General features: G+C 38.1%; 1 protein-coding gene and 2 long non-coding RNA genes across 29 annotated transcripts in view; 2 read left to right on the top strand and 1 right to left on the bottom strand.

Annotated features, from left to right (window-relative positions):
• The window catches only part of LPP (LIM domain containing preferred translocation partner in lipoma), a 723,625-nt gene that overhangs the window by 553,143 nt on the left and 143,617 nt on the right, over positions 1 to 26,865 (top strand). The gene's annotated exons all lie outside the window — the stretch shown is intronic.
• The window catches only part of LOC114676211 (uncharacterized), a 163,210-nt gene that overhangs the window by 13,064 nt on the left and 123,281 nt on the right, over positions 1 to 26,865 (bottom strand). The gene's annotated exons all lie outside the window — the stretch shown is intronic.
• On the top strand, positions 1,988 to 25,580 carry LOC144338994 (uncharacterized). The gene is made up of 2 exons (XR_013413515.1): positions 1,988 to 3,980; positions 24,768 to 25,580. It is a non-coding gene; the product is annotated as an uncharacterized LOC144338994 (long non-coding RNA).

Genomic DNA, 26,865 nt, shown 5'->3' with positions numbered 1-26,865 from the left:
TGCTCATTAAAAATCCATTATGCTCAATTTAAATTTAAGTTCCTAGCAACAATAGAACGTATGTCACCAATTGGTAAATAATCATTGCCAAATGGGGATTAATAAGCATTTGAGAATTTGGAAAAATGACTACCCTTTATTAAGTGCTTATGATATGGCAGCACTATATTTTATTTATGTTATAGGAATTAACTCATTTCACTCTTATAGGAAAACATAACCCTGTGAAGTAGATACTATTATCATTTTCAGGTTTTGAAATTAAGGCACAGAAATATTAATTTGCCTAATGTCAACAGTTCCTAATACATTGCAGAACTGAATTCGAATCCAGATCTGTACATTTAAACACCACACTGTAAAAGACAGGGAAAGCTACCCAGGCTACATATTTAGAAGAGTGTTTGTGGTGGAGATTAGCTTTGGACAGATGGGAAATAAGAGATGAGCATTCTCTTCTAAGTACACAGAATTAACAAAATATAAGTTGAGGCCAGGATTATTTAAAGAAAATTTACGTTATGTAGAAAATAAAAGTGCCTATGATAATATTCAGGCTGCTCTGCTAGGTGGTGGGGGGGTAGATGGGGATCTTACCTTTGAGATTCTTGTAGTCTAATAGGATATGTGTGCAGGGTTATGATGTTATATTATAAGCACAAGACAGAAAGTGACAAGTGACTTAATCAAGGTTCACCAAGTGCTCTTTGAGAATTCAGGAAAAGGAAAGAGAAAATCAAGAGAGAGGAATGGAAAAGTGTTTATGGAATAGTTAGCCTTTGAGTAAGTCTCTAAAATTGTGCTAATTGAGATTTGGAAGTAAGAAGATAGTAGAGAAGTGAAGTCATTTCTCATTAGGGGAATTTTGACATAACAGGGAATAAAACCATGGAGAGAAGTAGCAAATATTGGGAAATAAGTTTCAAGTAGTAGGTTAGGACCAATCTAGGGAAGGCTTTCAATGCCTGGCTAAAGGCTAAGAACCGTATTGTCTATAATGAGCCCTTGCACATTGAGATCACAGGCCATGGGAACTGCTCTATGGATAGTGGTTAAAAACATGGGCTCCAGAGCCAGGGTGCACCTCTTACTGGCAAGATGAAATCAAGAGGCAAAGGACTCGTGAAAAGAACTGTCCTTTATTGTTCCGTGCTTTAAACATTTCTCAAGCACCTTCTCTGTGCCTGCTACTGTGCTGGGTGTTAGGGACCACCGAAATGCAGAGGCTCTGCCCTCATGGGCTCGTGGGTTCCTAGAAAGGACAAGAGAGTCACAGATGTCAAGGATTTCAGTGCAGATATCAGCACTGTGTTGGGTGTGACTGAGCTGCTACGTGAGGGTCCATAAGTCTGCCTGAAGATGAGCAGAAGGAATACATAGCAGTGTGTTTGCATCAGCAGGGCCTGACCTGAGAGCCATAGATAAAATCCTCTCTTGCTTTCTGTCAGAGTTTTACCTTTGGCCTATTCTGGACTGAAAATAGCATTGCCAAGCACTTCCCTTAAATAACTTCTCTTTTTTGCAGGACTATCCTTTCAGCCCTGCCAAAACCCCATCACCTACTCTTTCTTTACTACTTTGCCTATTTAGTGCTGGAATTTTTATTGAAACCGTAGCTGATTTACTGAAGGTAATTAAGTGCTTTCATGTTGTAGATCTCCTGCTAGACTGCAAGCTGCACTTGGGAGTGAGAGTGAACAAAATGTACATAAACGATGTCAACAGAGTAGGTTCCTTTGTGGTCCTGTTGCTTTGCTTCCAAGACACTTTTTTTTTTTTCCATAAGTGGAATGATTCATGAATGTGTTATTATAGTCATTGTTTCTTTACGGAGCCCCTCATCACTCTTAACAGTTTTGTTTATGTTGAATTATAATTATCGTATGCTTCAAAGTATTGGGAGAGGTACCGGAAGATCACCTCACAGATGACTTAAGTATAAAGGAGAAAAGGAACTTTTATAATGGAGAGGTCTCCTGGAAGCTGTCTTAAACCAAGGAATGAAATTTAACATGCTCAATAATGGGACAGACTGGCATGTGCCAACTGAATGTAGGAAGTCCACAGCATCATCTAGGCAGTAGTCTTGCTAAAATATTTCAGCTCTATCCAACCGTTAGGAAATAAAAAATGCAGATGATGGGACACGCTTCAAGACACCTGTCCTGAATTCTGCAACACTGTCAGTGTTACAAAACACTATTCTAGATTAAAGGAAATTGAAGAGACATGCCATTCAAATGCAAAGCATGTGTCTTGACTGAATTCTGGATGAAAAAAAAAAGCTACAAAGGATTGGTGGCAAACTTAGAGAAATTTGAATATGAATGATATGTTAGATAATACATCAGTGTTAATTTCCTGATGATATTAATGGCATTGTGCTTATGTAGGAAAATCTTATTTTTATGAGCTATTTGTTGAAGTATAGGGTGAGGTGTGATTATGTCTAAAATTTATTTTGAAATAGTGATAGAGTGACAGAAATAGAGAGAGAGAGGGATAATTGATAGATGTAGACAAACAGAGATAGAGATAAATGTTGTGGGGGGAGGTAGAATCACCTCAGGTTAAAACAGCTAGAGCTGCTATAACCACAACAACTACAAGGACTCCCCTCCTCTAAAAATGTACTGAAGCCTGTCACAAATGAATTACCTTAAGAATTCCTCGTTGAATGGATAGAGAGATTGATATTTCTGTACCTTCTCAACTTCCCTGTTTTAATGACTACAGTAGGTCTTTGAAATTTCCCATTATTTTTTATTTTGTTTTTCTTATTTTTTACCAGACATACACACCTCCTATTGCTGGTGAGATGAGGACAATTGTGGCAGTGATGATGAAAGCTGATATTTACCTAGAGCTCCATATGTTTAAAAAAGCAAGTCGCAGCCACAACGTGACTGGCAGATCTGGCAATGATGTCTTCATTTCATTTTTTAGATGGGGAAATAGAGATTCAGAGAGGCTCAATGAGTTGTTCAAGGTCACATAGCTAATAATTTCGGAATGTGGCCTCACTCTTCTGATCTCATGTCTATTATGATACATTACCATTACAGAAAGGTATATATATGCTTTTCCTGCTGATTGTCAGTAATTGGCTGTTTCTCTCCCATTTCATAACTTTTCCTTATGAAGTTATGATCTTCAAGTGAGAGATAGAGGGACTGCTTCTGCCCAAGATCATATGTTTGTAATCTGGACTTCAATGTCACTAATATGTTTCAACTATCTTTAACGTCTGGAATTAACTGCTGTGACATGGCTGAGGTACATACATTAGGAAGACAGTCTACCTAATACCTCCCTATCAGCCGTTTTACAGTCTGTAGTTCTTCTCTTGACCTTGGGAGAAGGCACATCACTAATAGCCACAGTTCTTGTTTTCTCGAGTCAGGTTTTTGTAAAATATAATAAGCAGAAACCCTTAACTGTCTCAGCTGGTTTTTTTCTTTTTCTTTTTAATGATTTCTTCTGAAAAGGTGATAGTTTTAGTGTTTCCATGCCTTCTTTTGTCCATGTTCATTAAAACTTGTGACTGTTGCATTACAGTATTAGGTAAATGCCACAGGTGTTGAACCATGATGAAAGTTGGATGAGTCTATATCTCTAAAGGAAAGATACAGTCTCTATACTGTGGGCATTTGCCATCTACTTGGACTTAAGTTTTGTGTATAACAGATTTCCTTACCATGGTCATGTGTCTTTCCATTAACAATGGTGTCGTTGAGTGGGCCTCTAAACACTACCTGGTAGAGGAAAGGGAGGAAACATAGTAGAAAGTTGGAGGTAGGAGAAAATTCTTACCCAATTCAATAAACCTGACAGTGGGTGTTTAGCCCAGCTTATCTACAGGAAGCCTTAGTTCAAGTGCTTGCATTTTAGAGCACATTTTTTCCTGGACAACTAGAAAAATACGTTGATATTAAAGGAGGCTCTCAGTTCTAGTGATAGATGCTTAAAAAGAACAAGGGGTGGCCAGGCACAGTGGCTTATGCCTGTAATCCCAGCACTTTGAGAGACTGAGGTGGGCGGATCACAAGGTCAAGAATCAAGACCATCCTGGGCAACATGGTGAAACCCCGTCTCTACTAAAAATACAAAAATTACCTGGGCATGGTGGCACGCACCTGTAGTCCCAGTTACTCAGGAAGCTGAAGCAGGAGAATCGCTTGAACCCAGGAGGCAGAGGTTACAGTGAGCCGAGATTGTGCCAGTGCACTCCAGCCTGGCAACAGAGCGAGACTCCGTCTCAAAAAAAAAAAAAAAAAAAAAAAAAAAAAGGAACACGGGGTGATGAAATAACTATAAATTATTATAATTTAGAGTAAATTCAGAGTTTATAATAGAAAATGGAAAAATTTTAATTGAGTATTAAAATGAATAGGAGAGAAAGGTATTATTCTCAGAAAATTGGGATATCTACAGGGCTAGTTGCCAGCTTTAAAGTTTGTTTTTTCACATAGTTTCAGGCAGCTGAAGAAAAGTAAAGTTGAGTTTGTCTCCAGATAACCTTGAGACATCTGTTTGAAATTGTCCAAGACTTTTCCGTGTTGGGTGATACACCCACAGCCTTAAGTAATACACCCGGAGCCTCTAAGTTTTGTGCTTTCATTCATTTTGTAAGAGAAAGCATCTGTGTATATGAAGCTTTTCATACATGTATGTCTGTGACTATGCCATAATTTTCTCCAAATAATAATATTCTGGCTGAGCAGCCCTTAAGGCTGAAGATAACACTATTGGAAGACAGTATCTCTGGAAATGGATGTTGTAATGCATCTAAGGGTGGACTGGAAATATCTGACAGTATATTTTTAAGCCTAGAACTGTAATTATCTTGACATGTTTATATGATATCGTCTTATTCCTTCTTTAAAAAAAAAAACAGAAGTATGTGAGCCTTAAAATTATTGAGTGAGCTATTTGAAGAATCCTTCAGAGCAGCGCTAGGTAAATTCTCTTCTCAGAACTTAGCATTTATCTAAGGAAACTTTTTGTTCATCTCTGAGTATCATTAGTAGGAGTTGTTGAGAGTTTTTTCAGAAAGCCAGAAGTTTGTTCCAGTGGAACTAGACTTTCATTTTTCAAAGGACAGCTAGACAAAAGTAGAAGGCATGAGGCGGCAGGGACCTAGCACATGCTAAGCCTTGAGAGAAGAAAGGCGTGAACATGAATAAAGTGCTATGATCAATCACTTTATTGGTAATGCCAGCTCATTGTATTTGGTGCCTTGGTGTCTTCTCAATTAAGATGAAAATGGAGGGCCAGTGAATGTTCCTGAATAGAAACAGAACAAACAAAACAATGGGGAGATGGTCCATTTTCTTTCTGCACTAGTGGGACCCGTTGTTAAGTGAGCTTGTCCAGAGGACTTAACTAAGATGCTTAGGAAATTAGAAAACATGATTTGAGGTGCAGTTGAAGGTACAGAGAAAGGAAAACCTAGAGCCCTGATTGCTGTTGAAAGACTATCATGTGGAAAAGGAATTTGACTTAATATCTGTGATTCAAAAATTAGCAACAAAGGCAAGTGAGGGGAGTCTAGCCAGTTCCCATTCAGCATGATGAAATCACTTTCTTAAGAGACAGAAGAAAGTCTTCCTAAAATTCTAGGTCAGAATCTAATAATCCCTTGTTGATGAAAATAGTAATGGGAACTCAAGTAGCTGATGGATGATTAGATTAGATTTCACAAGTGCTGTCCAATTCTGACATTTTGTGACTTAGGCATCTAAACTTGTTTGGAAGTTAACGTCTTGCATCCAGCTTCTAGGTCTACCCCTAGATTATCATTATTATTACATGATTTCAACTAACACTTATATAATGCTGTTTAAAGCACTTTTCTACTTCTTATATCACTTGAGCAAGACGGCAGTCCTACAAAATAGACAGTGTGTTTGTTTCCATTTGGGATATGAAGAAATGAAAGATTTCAGTGATTAGGGGACTCCCCACTCCCCAGGGCTCTCCACTACCCTCACAAGTCATAAAACAGGTGAGTAGCAGAATTGCACTGGGGCGCAGGCTATTGACTTTAAATTCTTTTCGCTTTTCACCCCATTGTGCTGTTAACACCATGTTGCTGAACTGGTCATGGACCGTAAGATAGATGAGTTAACATACTTCATGTTTTAGCTTTTTAATCTATATAAGGAACGATGTGATTACTTTGTAAAGTGCTTAGAGGATCTCAGCTGAGAGGTGTAAAGTAATTTGTATTTCATTGTTTATATTATTATGTGACAAGAAAATGGTTTCCAAAGTGCTCCTATCAATTACAAACTGGGAAATGACTCCAGGTGGGCAGCTGCCTTTAGTGGGTCTCGTTTTCACAGATAAGTGACCTAATTAATGAAAAACCCCAAAACCACAAAGAAAAATTAGACAATAAGTGGCTTAGAGAGAAGGTTGTATTGATGGGGGTGGGGGGGGGGCGGGAAATGGGTTTCTTGGTTTTGTTTCTCTCTAACTTTTTGTTTAGGGTATCTTTGAGTTGTGGGAATACAATGTTTTCTAGTTAATGAGGCACATTAGATATATTTTCTTTTGTGGTAGTGACTTCTGGTAATGTTTGTTCAGAGTAGTATATGTTTACAGCACTAAATAAATAATAATCCTGAGCATTTTATGTGTTCCATCTTAGCATACGTTAATTTTTTATTAATTTGACTAGTGTTTTATGTTTGTTGGTTGGTTTTTGAGTTGGAGTTTTGCTCTTATTGCCCAGGCTGGAGTGCAATGGAGCGATCTCAGTGCACCGCAAACTCTGCCTCCCAAGTTCAAGCAATTTTCCTGCCTCAGCCTCTCAGGTAGCTGGGATTACAGGCATGCACCACCATGCCAGGCTAATTATTTTTGTATTTTCAGTAGAAACGGGGTTTCTCCATGTTGATCAGGCTGATCTCAAATTCCCGACCTCAGGTGATCCTCCTGCCTTGGCCTCCCAAAAGTGCTAGGATTGCAGGTATGAGCCACTGCACCCGGCCTGGCTAGTGTGTTTTTAAGCATTGACTTGGAATCTCAGACTTAGAGTAAAGAAGAATGTGATCTTAGAAACTATCTAGGAAAATCCTTCATTTTTCTAGAAAACTGAATCCCAAATGACTCATCCAAAGCCATGCAACTAGGTGTGTTTTGAATTCTATGGTCAAAATTTTCTTTCTGAGTAATAGACAGTCTCTGATGGCATGAAGAGGAATGGCAGGGCTATTTACAAAGGCGCAGATGTAGGTCAGGCCTGCTACTTTTGTAATCTCAGACCTTAGATCCACCTGATTCAAACGTAAGAACACATTGCCCTTAAAAAGAATAAAATAAAATAACTTTTTAGGAATTATGTGTATGTATTTTTCAAATACAAAAGAACCAAAGTTTTCTTATATAAAAGAACAAAAGAGATTCCCAATATCTTTTATCTCAGTGTCTTTATCCAATTTACTTGTAATATTTTTCATCTGTTTTCTGCACTAGAGGTAAGTCTGCATGAGAGCAACAATTTACGTTTAGTTCACTGTTGTGTTTCTAGCATTCCTAGAATAATGCCTGGCACATCAGAGATGTTTAATAGGTGTTAATGAATGTATGAACTAATAAATGAAAACTGTGAGCAGACACTTACATTTCTGTGACAGGACATGGTATATAGTAAGCTACAGGGAGGAAATACTTCATTAATTTAAAATGTATTTATTTAGCACCTTATAAAATCATAAAATGTTAGAGCTGGAGGGAATCTGAAGACACTATCTAGGAAAACCTCTTCATTTTTAGAGATGATGAAAATGAGTGAGATTCTTAGGGTCACAAATTTATTAGTGACAGAGCCACAGAATATAACTCAGATTTTCTCATTCCTTTTTTTTAATCACTTAAGGGCACTGGAGAATATATAAACTAGAGTAAGACATGGCTGCTACATTTATTGAACTTAAATTTAAATTGGATTAGTACATTTGGGCTTGATCTCTTTTGTATGTATCTTCTGTGAAATTTAAAGGTTCAACTGGTCCATGAAGAGAGTACCTGGTTAAGATTTTATTTTTTAAGTACTAGATCACATTTTCCCCAACTGTAGGTTTCATCCTGGTTCCCAGTACCATTTCATACCACCACAATTTTCTTCTGTTCTAATCTAATTGGATTGGATCTACAAGGCATCACGTTGAAAGAAACATACTTTTCTTATGTTTACTTGAGTTGTCCATAGCAACCTGTCCTGAAAGATTGTCCATTTAAAGTAGGCCTCTTAAAGACTGTGAACCACCACCCAGTATTGGTGTTTCATACCATCTTGATACAAACAGCAGACATCCAGTCATTCAGCTGCATTGGGATCACTATCTCTTTTTTTTTTTTTTTTTTTTTTTTTTGAGACGGAGTCTCTCTCTGTCGCCCAGGCTGGAGTGCAGTGGCCGGATCTCAGCTCACTGCAAGCTCCGCCTCCCGGGTTCACGCCATTCTCCTGCCTCAGCCTCCCGAGCAGCTGGGACTACAGGCACCCGCCACCTCGCCCAGCTAGTTTTTTTGTATTTTTTAGTAGAGACGGGGTTTCACCGGGTTAGCAAGGATGGTCTCGATCTCCTGACCTCGTGATCCGCCCGTCTCGGCCTCCCAAAGTGCTGGGATTACAGGCTTGAGCCACCACGCCTGGCCTGGGATCACTATCTCTTTATCAGAAGAAAGAAGAGAAAAATATAAGAGAGTTTTCTACTTCATGATTGAATGTCCTTTGCTTATTAACTGTGGAAGCAAACTTGAAATTCTGGGAGAGAAAGCACTAGTGGGGCACACATTGTGGGTGGTGCAAAGAAAGTCTCAGTTTGGTGCTGGTACCTGAACCTACAAGTGCTAGTTATGCATCTTCTGGTATTAACATACAAGCACGCTTAACTGTGAACTCAACTCCTTTCCCCTTTCAAACCACCATCATTCCCCCAACCTGCACTTTCCCCACAACTTTCTCTAAAACACACAGATAAGCATCTCCTTACAGACTTTGAAGTGACATTAGGATTGTCAGAAGGCATAATTAATTGACTGTCAGCAAAGCCATTGTTTGAACATCTGTGGAGTTGTACTTGGTAGGCATCTGTTGTTTTTGTTTGTTTGTTTGTTTGTTTGTTTCTGTTTGTTTTTGTTTTTTGAGATGTAGTCTTGCTCTGTCGCCCAGGCTGGAATGCAGTGGTGTGATCTTGGCTCTCTGCAACCTCCACCTCCTGGGTTCAAGCAATGCTCCTGCCTCAGCCTCCCAAGTAGTTGGGACTACAGGCATGCGCCACCATGCCCAGCTAAATTTTGTATTTTTAGTAGAGATGGGATTTTACCATATTGGTCAGGCTGGTCTTGAACTCCTAACCTCGTGATCTGCCAGCCTTGGCCTCCCAAAGTGCTGAGATTACAGGCGTGAGCCACCGCACCTGGCCCTGTTGTATTTTTAATTGACCAGATTCATTCATCTACAAATATTTATTGATTGCCTACTACACATCAATTATTATGGCATATACTATGGGAGATAATGGAAATGATATGATGGCCAAGGAGAGAAAGCATTTGTCAAATCCTCTAGGGCCAAGGGCTTTGATAGAGAACAAATTTCACAACTGACAGTGGCAAATGTATTCTTTCCCATGCCGGTTCAGAGGATTTTGCCACTGTACTAACTGACTTATGCTATAAAAAAATGCTGAAATAGTTCATGTGAAGAGGTACAGGCATACATCTTCCTGGTGTGTGAAGATGAGTAGCAATGCACCATCTGTGGTTAGAGTTCCCACCAAAAACGGTAAAATACTTAAAAAGAAAAGCAAAAAATATCCAAGGCAATTAAAAAAAAAAAGGAAATCACAGAAGCAGGTCCAAGTTAATGACCTTATCCCAATTCTCTTCCTAAGTCTGACTCTGATGTTAGTCTTGTTGTATTTAATTCTTCCAGATTTTCTATAGTACTGTACAGCTCTAATCTCAGTCCTTACTTGGTTCTAAGGTTTGACCATCAAACTTTGAACTTGGCTCGAGCCTTGAACTTGGCTCGACTCCTATCTGGCAGTGAGCATCATTTGTGAAAAGTCAACAAGAGCAAACAGAAACAGTGTACAGTAGTGACTTTCTGAAAGGGCCTAAGAAGATACAGTAGGCAGGAGTAATGGAAATGAGTTTTTAACCTCCACTGACTCACCCTTTCTTTCCTAGTCAGCCTTAGGGTCATGGCAAAGTTAGAGAGGCATTTAGAAATCATCTTGCTTGAGAGCTTCCCATTCTTCAGTCATTAGATAACTTTATCTGACTTTGTCTTCCTTCATAGCAATAACATCTATAGTTTGATTATGTGAGTTGAAGTACTAAGTTGCTTCTTTCCTGTAAAAGATATTAAACTGAACACTATATTTAAATTTTAAAAGTATGGCTGTAATTACAGATCACATCTGTAGTCCCAACATTTTGGGAGGCCAACGCTGGAGACTTGCTTGAGTCCAAAAGTTCGAGACCAACCCAGACAACATAGTGAGACCCCCATCTCTATAAAAAAAAAACGAAAAAATATTGCTAGGTATAGTGGTGCACATCTGTGGTTCCAGCTACTCACGAGTTGAGGTAGGAGGATCACTTAAGCACAGGTCAACAGTGCAGTGAGCCGTGATTGCACCACTGCACTCCAGCCTGAGTGACAGAGCAACAGTCTGTCTCAACAAAACAAAACAAAACAAAGTGAATTCATGCACCAGCTAATGTTTGAAATATTGAGAAATGTAGATATCATTCAACAAGAAGAAAAATTGATAGGATACCATGGTGAAATGGTGTCCTCAAGCTTACCCATTAAGTGTATAAAGCATACTTTTTTCTTTTTATTTTTTTTGTCATGTGGAGTCATCATGTTCTTGTGAAAGATCATATTGTGTTAGATATTGTTCCAGGCATCCAGCACTGAGAGGCTTTGCCGGCCTGATACTGTCCCACTGACTCACTGTGACATCTTAGGCCAGTCTCTTTTCCACAAGTCTCATCTCTCATATCAGGAGATCAGAACACATGAACTATCGTGATCCTTTAGGCCTCTTAATTCCTTTGCCTCAAACACTAGTGTCCTCTCTACACTGTTAAAATGTAGGTGAGTAAGAAAAGCAGCTGCCCCGCATAAAATTTCAGTGCTGCTTGCCTCAGAGCTCTGGAGAAGAATTGTAAACAAATACAAGAATTATATTTCCTAGATCACTTTATGCTCTGCTTGTTACTGTTACCCATTTCCTGAGGTTTATGAGAGGGTCACTGCATTGAAAATAGCTTTCAATGCCAGGTCACAAAAGTGGAATAGGATGTTGAATATGATGAAGAATACCACGCACTAGTGTTGGGTACACTAGTAGCATCACTCTGTTTCAGAATTTTTCAGTAATGGTGTTCAGTCATAGTAATTGGCATACCGGCTCAGTAATGGTGTTTACTAATGGTGATATTAATATGGGTAACCATCAACGGAGCAATAGTCTTTCATATAGATGATATAGCAGTGATGAAAATGAATAATTCGTCATTTGTCAGGTGGCTTAGTAAAGTGAGCACTAGATTTGGAGTCAGGAAATCCAAGTGTAAAGTATCATCTTTTCTATGTGACATTAGTGACATGTGACATTTGTGCTCTGCTTAGAGTATTTTGTTATACATTCTTGAGAACTCTTCTTTTAGCAGTTTTAAGATGACTGTTATTTTGCCAGAAAAACTAACATATCCATGGACAAGTTAGAAGTTTAAACCAAATTGTTTCAGTTTTCTTGTTTAGATTAACTCTGAGTTTCTCAGAGTCTTCCTGAATTTCAGTTATTTCACTTATTAAAAAGATCATTTTCCCTATCTATTTTATGTGCATATTGTGGGAACCAAATTAAATAAGTCAGTATGAAAAAGTTTTCTAAACCATAGCAGAAGACCAAAAATTTAAAAGATGTTAGTATCTCTACCTAATGCAGCATCTGGCTTGATTTGTGCCATTTATGATTAGTGTGTAATAATCATGCCTCTGAATTGTTAACGTCAGTGTTTATCTCTATTTGAATTAACACTTTGTGTTTTCTTATGATGTTCTGTTGTAATTGGAATATCACTAGAGAATACAAAAAGTGTTTTTTAGTCATTGTGTGTGAGAAAGCAACACACCAAGATATACCACAATGTTCTTGTTTGCTGAGCAAACTACTCTTGCTTTTTAATGTGGAATGCAGACGAACTAATTGAAAAAAGACAAAATGAATTTTGACTCAAATTGAACAGGATGAATCATAACCCACTTTCTCGTCTGAGATGTGAAGAAGAAAATGTAAAGGAAACCAACCACCACACAGCTTTACTGTCAGTGTCAGCATAATCAACATAGAGTGTTTTTCAACAGATAAAGAATATATTTCTGCAAGGCTGAGAATTGCAGGTAGTCGGAAACCTAGTTATTTTTGCTTTGTCTATAGTGTGCTAAAATTATCTAGTTCTGCCTTGGTGAAAGCATTCTAACCAAGAGAGTTTGGGGCCCCTCAGTAATTGTTTCTCAAACCATTCAGAAATGTACCTGTGATCTCTATTGAACAGAGGCCCATCAGAGACTGGACCCTCTGTTGAATGTCTGGTCCCAGTGTCATTTTGTCAGACGGTCAAGAGCAGGGAGACAGCGAACAAACAGAAACCTGGACAGGACTGAATTGCTGCTTCCTTGAAAATAACTTACTTGTGTTTATTGATGTGAATGATTAAAGAAAAACACTTTGTTCTATTGGATTCTAGAATTTAGATGCATGGTCTACTTATCTTGTGAATGTAGCTTCAAAAAAAATAAAAATAAAAAAGACTTTATACAAATAAAGAGGTACTATAGCATACCCTAGCAAAAATCTCTAATTCCTAAGTCAAAATTTATTTCTAATTTTTGTTACTATTGTCTTTGATTCATAACTCTTATGATCTTTATTTTCTTCATGTGTATTTATATATTTTCTATTTTACTGTAATATTACTAAGATGAGAGAGCACATCTTTCTTATCTTACTCTTCCTCTCTTCCCCAAAAAGAAAAATGAGAAGAGGAGATAGAGCTAGATGATTTTATAAATTTCTTTGCGCCACTCCACCAACAATTTTGCTTGCAATAGAGGTTCTCTAGTCTGATTTGATCCTAAACCATTCTCACTAATGGTTCTGCTTAAAATAGTACATATTGAGCACTTACTATTTAACATGAGTTCTACATGCAATACTTATATCTGGACTATAACTCTAGGCAGTAGATACTGTTCTTTTACAAAGAGAAAGCTGAAGCCAAGTGAAGTTAAATAATTTTCCCAGAATCTAGTCATTAGAGTTGCAATTTGAACACAGAACCTGGCTCTTAACCCCTGCATATACCATGCCTGAGACTATAGATTTCAGAAGGTGAGCTAGCCAAGGCCTGGAAAAAGATTAGAGTCGCAGGATCTGTGCTCATTCCATGGCCTTTCTGGTAAATCCTATTCTATTTTTCCCTCTACTTTCCCTGGGGGATATTTTTAGTATGATTTGATTTTCTCTGATTGAAGGGTCTCACCACTGATCAGGGAGCAATTAGAAACACAGGTACACCATCTCTTTGTTTGCACTGTACCAGATGTCTGCTGGGACAGTGTCTTTGCCCTCCTACATGGGTCATAGTGCCCAGCTGGGCTGCTTAGTCCAGATAATATAAGACGAGTTCTGACCGTAATGTTTTTTGTTGTTGTTGTTAATAACACTTGGAATATGCATCTTTATTCTTCCATTCCTTCTTGGACTTGAAACCTGGTTATTATGATTGTAGCAATATTTATGTCCAGAAACTCCCTTCTCCCCACAATTTGCCTCAATCTAGTACTGCTTTCTTTCACACCTGTAAATAGTTTTAACTTTTAATGATCCATCCCTATGGCATCTTCTAGTCCAGTGATCTGTAGAAAAACCAGGCCCAGTCTCATTGCCCAGGTGGAAATAAGAGAGAGCAAGGAAAAGGGGACTGATTTTGAAAACAAAGTCACCCTGTTGACATGTCATCAGGCAAAAGAGTTCAGTGCAATAGCTAGCAATTGGCCCACTCAGTCGGAAGTTGATGCTATTTTAGGCCGTCAGCGGCAGTGTCAATGTATCTGTGAATTTTGCCATTTTATTTCATTAGGATGGTTCAGGAAGCCAGACACTGATTAACTGATTCTTCGACTTTGTTCCCACTCCTAATTTTGGATGTGTGGTGTCTTCAGGAAGCTGCTGTGTCACCTTGATTCTAAAGAAAAGTTTTGTTGTGCCTCTAGAGCAATCCGGACCAGTGTACCCTTGTATCTGATTATGCTGGAACCTGCTGTGTTCTACCTCTCTGGTCACAGGTGGTATGGGGATACGTTTGCTTCTGGTTCTCCTCTGGCAGATCAAGGAAATATGGTCCAAGTGCGTGCAGCCCGTTCCCATTCAAAATGTATCTGTCATAATAACAGTATTCTCGCTGACGCATTAGACTCAAGGTGGACTTAATCTGGAGATCACCTAAGAAGACATCTGTGGAAGGAATGGCCTCAGCATTACAGTCACTTTCGAAGTCAAGAGGTATTCTAGACAGGCCACACAGTATGTATAGGTAAGACCAGGAGAATTCTAAGTTCTGTGTTGTTGCTAAGGGCTTGGAATCTGATTTTATTTATAAACATGCTCTAAATAAGAAGGATAAGGATCTCTAGATAGGAAATGTATGTTGTTCTTTGTTTCTTCATTCATTCAATAATTATTGAAGGCCTATGATATGCCAAACAGTTGTTCCAAACATTTCCATTAAACATTAGTCCACAAAATATAGACAGAAGTGCTTACAAATAGCTCAATTACAACATGGTATATTGCTGGAGTTTGGTGATATGGGAGGAAAGAAGTTAGAATGACTTACTATGAATGGAAAAGTGGGGAAAGGTTTTCTGAAATAGATGATGTTAAGACTGAATAATAATGGAATTTTTCAGGTAAGCCATGAATTCAAGGGCATTTCAAACAGTTCGGTAGGGACAAAGGTATAGAGACCAACACCAAAAAAAGTGTGATATGACTGCCAAAGAATATTGGAAGGAGAAGTGACACTAAATGAATGATCAGAGGCCAGATCCAGAGGGCCTCTTATTTCTTACTAAAGAATCTAGAGTATGTCCTGAAAGTGTGGAAGCTCCGTGAAGGGTTTCAACAAGGGAACCACAAGATATTGATTGAAGATCACTCCAGGTACTGTTGTGGGGAGAGGTGTTCAATGGGACAGGATTTGGGGGATGAAGATCAGTCTGGGTGTCATTTGTACTAGTCTAAGGGGAATAAGGGCTGGAACCGAGACAGTTATCTTGTGACAATTTAGAGAAGGGTTTCAAAGGAGGGTAAGAGGGATGGGTTGAGACTTATTCCTGGGCTTCTGTCTTGGGTAGGTAATGACATCACTAAGTGATGTGAGAAAAAGAGAAGGAGTTCAGTAATGGTGGTGACATCAGTCCACAGAGATCCTCTGTTCATCAACACTTACTGAGTACTTGCTGTGTGTACGCACTGTTCTAGGCATTGGTGCAACAGCAGATGAAAAGCTTCTTTCATGGGGCTTACATTTCAGTGAGGAGAAAATGAGGACACATAAGTAAAATACATAGCGTGTCACATAGCAGTATATCCTATTGAGAAAATTATGCAGGAGAAGAGGGATAGTGAGTGATACAGTGGTAGCGGGGTGGAAGTATCATGGTGAATAGTGTGGCAGCTATAATTGTGAGGTCTCTATTGTGGGCGAAATCTGGTCTGCCTAATTGTGTTTCTTTTTCATTTTTTATTTGTTTGATGAATTATTATTTCTCCTAAACAAGGCAAATAAACAGCAATAGCAACATAAACATTTACAAGCACATAGATGTAGGCATAATAGTTTGTGTTGCCAACATAACACATGCCAGGAAAAACAAAAGAAAACAGCAGCTAAAAAAAGTAAATATCAGAAAAGGGAGCTTTCTCATACACAAATTCTTGTCATTCAAAATGCTGTATAGTTTGAATTAGAACGTCACAGAATGGGACCTTAGATTTAATCCAAATCTCTTAGTTTAGGCAGAGAAACCTTCAGCCGAGCAAGGAAGTCAGTTATTCAAGGACACACAGATAGGTCTAAAATTCAGGTTTTCTAACTTCATGTCTAAGGATCTTACCCTTATCACCATCCCAGAAAAGCCCAAAGCAGCTTGGGTCTAAATTTCCACTTTGCCACAGTAACCTTGAGCATGTTTTGCTTCTCTTTGCAACAGTTTGCTCATTTGTGAGGCAGGGATGACTATAATAGTATCTGTGGTAGCGGGTTTTGGAGGATTAAATAAGTTAATAATACATGCAAATTACTTTCAAATGGGGGCTGACACACAGTTAATGTTCAGGAGTACTGAGGGTATTGAAACGTTATGATATAGGCTATTTAGGTGTTGTGTATTTGAACATAACCTTGAGACCAATTTCTGGTGATGACCACAGGTAAGATATTCTGTGTTTTAGTTAAGATCATTTCCAGTTAAGATGTTGAAATACTAAATACTTTTCTTGAGTCACCGAATAATTATAAAATATATTAAAATAACTTTGATATTTATTTCATTCATAGAAGTTCTAGACAATCCAGCCTAGAGAAGAGTTATGTAAAATTCTACACCAGAAATAGAACCCTAACCTTGAAAGACAGGGACACTTATTCATATATGTATGCCTAACACAAATGGTCCCCATAATTGTTGACAACCACTTATTGAGCATTGACCATGTGCCAAGCAGCATGCTGAACACTTTACATAGCTGATCTCACTTAATACTCACAACAGATAGGCATTCATATCCAGATTTTTCAGATGAGAAAATTGAGTCTTAGGCAGTTCAGTACCTTGTCCAAGGTTATACAGATATCAAGAGCCTAGATCTTCATAAGCCAAGTCTCTGTTCCTGTTTGCTCAGCAAATATCTGTTTTTCATGAGGATGCTTTTCTCAACTAGCTACTATATTCTGCAACCAGACTGCATTTTACACTGTTTTGCTTTCTGTGCCATTCCTAGTACTCATTCATAGAATTATAAGCTCACAGATTGTTAAGGCTGGAGGAAACCTGAGGAGTTTCTTGGTTCTCAGCATAAAGACTCAGAATCACCTGGAGGAGCTTTATCACATACAAAACTACACACCCACACACACCTACCTTGTATTTACAATGGGACTCTGATCTACTGACATAACTCTAGATCCACTGAGAAAATATTATGACTCTGAGAAAATTTAGCTGATGGAGTGTGCCCTACCCCCACGTGTGACAAGATCACAAAAAAAGTTGAGAATTACTGGTCTAGTCCAATCTTACATCACAAACATGAAAACAGAATGAGAGAGTGACAATCACTTTCTAAAGATTTTTAAAATGTCACTTATAACATATCTGCAAAAGAACCTGGGTCTTCTGACTTATAATGTTGAGTGATTTTCTTGTTTATTCCTTAAAACTGCCTTTGTAGACTACACGATGTTATTTGATGGTTCTGGAGTAATACAAGGCAAGCAGAAGAGAGTGATTAACTTGCCTGAGATTCTATAACAAATCAGTTGGCCAAGAAATAATAAGTTTATTATATTATGCAGATCTATACCTATTCACTTGGTTTAGTTAAGAAACAGCTCATCAATATGGAATACACATTTTCATAATAGTAGATTTGTGGGTTGCGTAGCTTTTTTGTGTCTGTTTTCAATTTCTGTTCCTTTGATAACTGAACAAATAACAGAGATGGTGAAACCCAGCAGACGACTTATCTTCCAGATTTTAAATGATCTGTCTTCTCTAGTGAGTTGGTATGTCTACTTATGACACGGTAGATTATAAGGTTATTTGGTTTAAGTAAATATTTATGCAGAGCCTATGATATGTCCATCTCTGTCTTACATGGGGTGAATTAGAATTACTATATGCTTTCTGAAAAAAAAATACTATGAATAAATTTAGAGATCTCTGCCCCCATAAAGTTCCTAGACCATTATAGGTTAGAGAATCAAAAATGTATGATGATCCCTTTTTCCATGTGATAAATGTTATGAAGGAGCTCTGTGCCTTTGACTGTGAGAGAGGATGTCTGGGGGCTCTAGGGAAAATCTCCATAGGGAGATTAAGAGGTGATACCTGATGTCTCAATGAAGGAATAAATGTTTCCAAGTAGAGAAAGAGAAGAAAGATGTTACATACAGAAGAAACAGCATGTACAAAGGTATAGAGGCAGGAAAGCAATGGTATATCAGGAACAGGAAGACGTTACTTCATGACAGAACTTCTCTGTGACTGAAGCCACGTTCGGTTGAGGGACAAGTAGTGGGACAAGGAAGGATAGAGAATCTGGAGTTCAATGATGAAAGATCCTGTGTGATATGTCATAGAAAGGATCTTTTGAATGTTTACCTGTATGAAATGGGAAATTGTCGACTATTGTCAAACAGTGGGTAACATCAGATTAGTGATTTATGTAAAAATAAAGGGGTAACTATTTCTACTGCTATATACCACTTGAATAACCTTATAAAGCCACTTAATAGGGAATAATGGAGGTGGAAATTGTATGGGAATAGATTTAAGGTACTTGTGGGATAAGAAACATGGTATTGCTCTCTTTTGTTCTCTTTCAGTTCAAAACAGGAAGTGCCTAGGTATGCAGAAATGCAAATCAAGCCAGCTATATTTTTGGTGTGTTTTGTGTGTATTTAGATTTTCATACATCAGCAATACTGTAAGAACACTATGTGGCCAGGCACAGTGGCTCACACTTATAATCCCAGCACTTTGAGAGGACAAGGTGGGAGGATTGCTTGAGCCCTGGGAGTTCAAGACCAGCCTGGGCAACACAGTAAGACCATGTCTGTACAGAAAATTAAAAAAAAAAAAAACCGGCCGGGCGTGATGGCATATGCTGTGGTTCCAGCTAATCTGAGGTGGAGGTGGGAGGAGGATCACTTAAGTTCAGGAATTTTGGGTGGCTACAGTGAGCTGTGATCATGCCACTGCACTCCAGCTTGGGCAACAGAGCAAGACCCTGTCTCCAAAAGAAAACTACTATTATGTGAATAATCCACCAGATTCAACTAAAAATTGGTCATGGTGTTTTAAAAGTACATATATACGCATGTAAAGATTACCTTCAACTTTCGAAAAAATTAGCAGAACTTTAGAAAATCATTGTGTGTATGTGCATATGTGCGTTGTTTGGGCTTGTCCCACCTTTAAGGAGAAAATATTTCAAGATCCTGATGCTTACTTAAGAGGTTGATGTGTTTACTGTGGAAAGGACCTTGGAAGTCATCTCCTAATTCTGACTTTTTTTTTTTTTTGGATGAAGAAAATGATGCCCAGATTGAAACAGGAGAGTGTAAGCCACAGCCACCAAGTGCCAGTGCCCAGGCTAAAACTTTTCTCTATTAATTCTGGAAACCCTGTTTCATTTTTGTACCACTTATTTACAGTGTTTGGTAGTTATGAATTGAGTGAATTATCCCAAGGTTGGAGATATCTTTGTACTCACTTGTAAGTGGAGAAATACTAATAGGAAAATATTCGGGGAATTTGTTAAAGAAGTATGAATGAATTTATCATCTTTAACCTTTGTTCAAATCACCTTTATCAAAGGGAGAAGGACAGGGAATGTGTGGGCAAGATGCAATAATACATTAAGCCCTTTCTTCCCTTTGTCATTCTCAAACTGGATTGATATGATAGGAGGGTTGTGTCAATAAGTGTTTATGATACCTCTAAACTTAGGGCTTAAAACACACAATCTGTGACCTTACAGTTCTGTAGCTTAGATGTTCAATGTGGGTCTCATCTGGCTAAAATCAACATGTTAGCAAAGCTGCATTTCTCTCTGAAGGTTCTTCCTAGGGGAGAATCCCCCTTGCTTTTTATGACTTCTAAAGACTGACCACATTCCTTGACTTGTGGCCCCCTTTTTCCATCCTCAAAGCCTGTAACATAGCACCTCTGACCATTTTTTTCATAGTTATTCTGTGTCTGGCCCTAGCTGGGAGAAGTTCTCCAATTTGTAAGGACCCATGTGATTAGATATGACCCATCCAAATAACCTCACATACTCTTCCTATCTCAAAACCCTTAACTTAATCCTATCTGCAAAGTCCCTTTGGTCATATACAGTAGCATATTCATAGGTTTCAAGCATTAGGACATGGTCAGTTTTGGGAGACCATTATGCTGCCTATCGCAGTGCTCTCAATTTTCAGTGGTCTTCTAGACATAACAATCTTGGTCCTGGGAACGTGCATGGCGGGGGCCTAAATAAGTCTGTTTTTTAAGAGGCCCTACCCTTTACATAGATTCTAATCTTGGAGTAAAGGAAGGTTTGAGAGTTCACCACACTTTTTTTTTTTTTTTTTTGGTGCTGATATTTCCACTGTGGAAAAGATCATTCTGATTTAACAACCACATTAAGCTCCTGGAGTATCTGGGGCACGTTTGCTGATTCCCAAGGAAGCTTGATCTTTTTGATGGAGCACTTAAGCTGGTAAATTATTAGAAGCCGAGCTATAATTTTCCTTGGTATTGGCCATTTTTGCCTAATCTTTTATTTTTTTAAATTTTTATTTATTTATTTATTTGAGATGGAGTCTGGCTATATCTTCCAGGTTGGAGTGCAATGGCACGATCTCGGCTCACTGCAACTTCCGCCTCTAGGGTTCAAGCAATTCTCCTGCCTCAGCCTCCAGAGTAGCTGGGACTACAGGCGTGTGCCACCATGCCCAGCTAACTTTTTGTATTTTCAGTAGAGATAGGGTTTCACTATGCTGGCCAGGCTGATCTCAAACTCCTAACCTTGTCATCCACCTACCTCAGCCTCTCAAAGTGCTAGGATTACAGGCATGAGCCACCGTGCCTAGCCTGTCTAATCTTTTATTTAATGCATCTAGGCTCCTCCTTTCTTCCCTCATGGTTTCCTTTTTCCTACTTCCCTATCTCCTTTTCTTTCCTTCTTTTCATTTACAGAGAAATGGTGTTAGAAATGAACGGGAGGAGTGAGCAAATAAGATGAGGGAAAAACAGATGTGGTAAGGAGTATATGGATAAAGAAAAGAGGCCAGGAGGAAAAGCTGTTCACCCCCCCTCCCATTCTAGTCTTGCGTAGTCTTATGTTTCCTGAGAATAGTTAGTTCAGAAGTTCCAGTAGAATCTTTCATGGAACACACAAAAGGGAATTAAGTAAGGAAACTTGTGACAGATGCTATGGGAAAGGACATGTTTGTTAAAGCAATAGGTTCTTCCTGAGTTAGAGAACAATTATGGTTCCCCAGTGGAAATGTTTATCTGATGCAATGAGAACCAGGTCAGACACAATTCAGAAATGAAATGGATAAAATTATTCTAAGACCTAGATGGGAGGAGAAATGAAGGATTGTGTTTTGATAGTCTTAAGGATGCACTTACATTTACATCCCCAAATTTCCTCTTCCATGAATCACTGTGCACTGTACATTGCCATGTTAATGCCGACTTTGCCAATTAGATTAACTAATATCTGTCAAAAAAGAATATCCTATCCGGGCACATTGGCTCACACTTGTAATCCCAGCACTTTGGGAGGCCGAGGCGGGTCATGGTGAAACCCTGTCTCTACTAAAAATACAACAATTAGCTGGGCATGGTGGCAGGCGCCTGTAATCCCAGCTACTTGGGAGGCTGAGGCAGAAGAATTGCTTGAACCCACGAGGCGAAGGTTGCAGTGAGCCAAGATCACGCCACTGTATTCCAGCCTGGCAACAGAGTGAGACTCTATCTCCACACACACAAAAAAAGGAATATCCTAACAAAGAGAGAAATGACAGAAATTTCTAAGATAATCTATTCATATTTCTTCATTAAATGAAAATGAAAATACATCTTAGAGTATTGGGGTATAAATTAAACTCAATAATACCAGTGAAAATGCTCTTTCAACTATGAAGTGTTAGAGTTGGGAAACTTCTTTTTGTTTGACTATTCATTCTGCCATCTCACCTTAGCAGTAATTTCTTTTGCTTGAACCATAGAGAAAAGTTGGGTCAGTACTACTTTGGCAATAGGCATCAAACTGGAAGAATCCCATGTGCAAGTCGAACTCAGTGAAAAAGGGCTGGGACTGGCTGCTCCTGCCCACTTCCTGCCATAGTCATGCCTGCCTTTGAACTTTGTTATTTCGGGGGTAATTACCTTGTGTAGTCGTAAATTTTAATCCGAGTCTCATGTGTGATTGTGGATGGATACAGTCTAAAGGGAGCATTTCCTTATTTCTCTGCTGCCGAGTGACTCTGTCTGTAGTCAAAAGTTCTCAACCTCTCTTAGGAATCTTTCCTTCACCAAAAACGCGCGTGTGTGTGTGTGTGTGTGTGTGTGTGTGTGTGTATACTTATATACCATACACATACACGCTAGTATGCTTTAGTTAAAACTGAAGAATTCTGTAATACCTCTGAAAAATAATTTATTTTCCACATGCTGTCTCATAAATCTGTACTAAAATCAATTTTGAAAAATTAAGCTCCCCTTCTCTAACACGGTACTCTCTCTCTTTCTTTGAATTGTTCCATACACTTCAATAGTTATTTCTAGTTTCGTTTCCTTTCATGAGGACTTTATTCCAAGATAATTCAATTTTTGTTGCTACTGTGCCATCTTTATGCTTGTTGCTGTTTATGTGTGGTTATTGCTAATTTAAAGGAAACTCTTGACGTTGCTTGCTATATCCAAACACTTTACCAAATTCAGTTGTTAACAAACTTTTATATTAACAACCTTTTCAGGTTCTTCAGTGATTATTAGGCTACTGAAGTGTTTTTGTTGTTGTTTTGTTTCGTTTCACTTCTATTGGAATTCATGTTGCTGTTTATATTTTGCTAGAAAATCATGCATTTTGTCAAGATTGTCAACTGTGTTACTATGATATAGGCATGTTACTCACTTATAATTTTTAAAATATCTTTCTTGTCCATATTCATAGCTTCCTTTTGCTTTGTTTTTCCTTTTTCCTCCTTAGTGGAACTTTCCTAAGGGGTGTGTATGTGTGTGTATGAAGTTCGTTTTCTAACTCATTACTTTTAATGTTTAGCCTTATTATTTTATATGTCCTTCTTTAAGTTTATTTAGTTATTCATTTTTGTAGTATCTTACTCTGAATGTTCATTTATTTTTCTCTGTCTCTTCTGTTTACTGATAAAAAAAGCATTTAAATTTATAAAATGCCTCTCCTTGACTTTATCTGCATGCCATTTGGATATCTTTTAAAATTTATCATAAAGGTTTTATAATTCAGTCAATCTTCCACATAAGAATTATTTAGAAACTTATTTCCAAATTACTTTTACCGAAAATGTTATTCCATTTTTTTAATTTGAAAGAATATAAGTCTTGAAATTTATTACTGACATGTAAATTCCTGACGGAGCATTATGAAACTTGTTTAGTTCATTGCTGAATTTGGTATTTTGTCAGCTGGGAACACTAAATACCCCCACTTAACGTGATATTTGTGAAGCTCAGAGTAGCACTGGGGTTCCTGTACACTTTGGCAATTGCCCCGTGGCTAATTTGGCCAACTTCCAATTCCTCAGGGAGAGACAAAGAGTCGTCTCACTGCCACCTGCTATTAACTAAATGCTTAGGATTCAGTGTCCTAGGGGTGACTGGGAGACATGGGAATGGATTATTGTAGCAGCCTGTGGAACCTCCTTCCCTGGGGAATTTTGAGAAGAGCAAAGAACCATCTGTCTGGGCTGGTTTTAGGAGCAGCCCTGCCTGAAGGCAGGTGCACGGATTAGATGACCTGTGAAGATTGTCATCCATCCCAGTGACTTCAATGGAAAGGATGCATTTGCTGGATTTGAAAAGAGTCCAGGAGGAACACTGATAGGTTTGGGGAGCATATGGTCAAGAGCCTGAGTGTATTGAGCACTTCTTGAAATTGGAGACACTCAGTGTCACCCCATGCCCTGAATTCTCGAATGCCATAATCTACACGTGAACCCAGCAGTCATTCACCCTTGAAAATTATATGCAGATGTGGTTCACATTGGAGTAGTTCACATCTTTGTTGATCATAAGCAGAATTCTTTTTTAACACGTAGCTCAACCGATCTATACCCAGAACCTACTGTTGACCTTGATTCTTCTGGTTAAGCCAGATCTGCCTGTATAATACATCATTTACTGACCCACTGACCTTGAATTTTCTTACCTTGTTTCTCAGTGGTGGTTCTTTTTGTTTCAGGCAATTAAATATCTTGATGAGTATTTCAGAAGAGCTCTCCTAATAATATCAACAATAGCTTTATTATAGTTACAAAAGACAAAATACTAAATGAATTAGCCAGGTTAAGTCACATCTATTACGATCTAATTCTTACTAATTCTTACTGTATGTAGTGTAATAATGTTTTTCTTTTTTTTTTTCTTTTTTTTTTTTTTTTTTGAGATGAAGTCTTGCTCTTGTCCCCCAGGCTGGAGTGCAATGCAATTTCGGCTCACTGCAACCTCTGCCTCCTAAGTTCAAGCGATTCTCCTGCCTCATCCTCCCGAGTAGCTGGGATTACAGGCGCCTGCCACCATGCCCAGCTAATTTTTTAATATTTTTAGTAGAGACTGGGTTTCACCATGTTGGCCAGGCTGGTCTCAAACTCCTGACCTCAGGCGATCCGCCTGCCTCGGCCCCCCAAAGTGCTGGGATTACAGGCATGAGCCACCATGCCCAGCCTGTAATAACATAAAGTTACAGAGAAAGGGCAGTGTCCCCAAATATTTTCATGATGATATGTCAGACATTTGGAGTTTCAAACTAACACTGTGGTAATTATTATGTGTCTAAAGAAGTGACAAAGGGGCCAGACAGCAAAACTAGGCATGGGAGAAGCCAACTGATCCACTAAGCTGTCCCAGCAGAGTTAGTGGGATTATGATTTACAAAAGACCTGTGTGGACAAGGTGTTTTGGAGGAGCAGAATGTAGGGAGTGGATTAATTAGAAGAATGAGACAGGACTGGCCATAAACTTCTCCTAGAAGTTTAAACTATTTTAAAATTAAGGGTTGTGGCTCATCGAAAAAGTATGCTTTCAAAAAACACAACCTCTTCACTTAAATGATATGCACAGTCCAGATAGACTGCAAAACTTAATGTTTAAAAACTAACAACGTTTTAAAAACTTTATTGATCTGATCTGTACTGAGAACAGATTTTCTCTGTGCTTTGTAATAAAACATAAAGAACAGTCACAAAATAAATTATCAATAAATTTTAAAACAAAACTTTTAAAGTGTATGTAAATATATAATATTAAGAAAAAATAAGTAAGAATAATATTTGCAATGACTATGAAAAGCAAAGGGTTAATATCCATATGAAAATTTTCATGCAAATACAAATATCCCAACAGAGAAAGATGAGGAATGTCAATAATTCTGAAAAAGAGAGATACAAATGGATATTTAACTTTAAAAAATTTTATTCACATTAGTATGAAAAGAAAATAAAAATAACTGAAATCTAGTTTTTCACCTATGAAATTAGCAAAGATTTAGGAAAAGAAACTACTGTCATTTGCTGCTGGTAAGAATGTAAATTGGCCCAAAACTTTTAGAAAGTTATTTTACAGTACTCCTCAAGAACTTTAAGCTTCTCGTATCTCTCAATCCAGACAGATAGATTAATGGATGGATGGATGGATGGGTGGATGGATGGATGGATGGATGGATGGATGGATGGATGGATGGATGGATGGATGGATTTATCAGTAATAGATACATAGATGGATAGACAGATTGATAGATAAATAGACATCTATAGAGATATATATTTCTATATAAATATGTACATATATTATCCTAAATAAATATATATTTGAACAAAATCTATTTATTAAAGTGTTCACTAATGCAAAACTTATAATGGCAAATAGAAAGGGAATCTGCTGAACAAAACATTATCAATCTCAAATAATGAGATATTGCCAAAACACTATATTTAAAGAACTTAAGTGATTTGGGAAAATATTATCTTGTGAGGAACAAACACATTAAATTTATATATTCAGTATGGCCAAATTTATATAAAAATGAGTAGAAAGTGTTTTTTAAAACACCTTAAAATATAAACAGAGTATTTCCCAATATCAGATTACATGTGATTTTATTTTCCCCCTAATTTTCCTTAATTTTCAAATTCTGTACAATGAACATGTGTTATTTTTATAAGTATAAAAGACTGTTTTATAAAAAGAAATATATAGAACTAATTAGCCAAGTAGGAATGTTTCTAAGAACTAGGGAAGAAAGAGTTGTGAATGGAGTAGTGAAGAGATCTTTGGGTTGACAGCTGGGCAATGTGGATACTAGCCCTGGCTCTGTCACTAAGAAACAAAGAGACTTGCTGAGGTTCTCTCTTCTGGCTCAAAGATTTTATGAGCCAGTAATTCATCAAAGAGCCCTTCCTAGTGTACCCATGGGCCTGTCAACCCTGGTAGACAGGTTAGTAGCCCAGATGAAATTTCCCGTGGATGAATTTTAGAACTCCTCCCCATTGATCACCCATTTTTGTTGTTGTTGTTGTTGTTGTTGTTGTTGTTTTACTCTTCTGGAAGAGAGGTAATTAACTGCTGACACCATCTCCCTTTCCCACTTGCCCTTCGCTGTGAGATGGAGGCAGCAAATATTCAGTATGTTATTTTTGGTCTTAAGTAGTTCTGGACTCAGATACCACTTCAGCACCAGGCTGAGTTTGGGCTGGCTTTGGCTATTGTTTGCCACTGACTGTATCAGCGAT

This window comes from Macaca mulatta, chromosome 2, assembly GCF_049350105.2.
Source record: "Macaca mulatta isolate MMU2019108-1 chromosome 2, T2T-MMU8v2.0, whole genome shotgun sequence".
In the NCBI taxonomy this organism is placed as follows: domain Eukaryota; kingdom Metazoa; phylum Chordata; class Mammalia; order Primates; family Cercopithecidae; genus Macaca; species Macaca mulatta.
The sequence above is the reverse complement of the archived record's forward strand: the minus strand, read 5'-3'. Positions and strand labels throughout refer to the sequence as shown.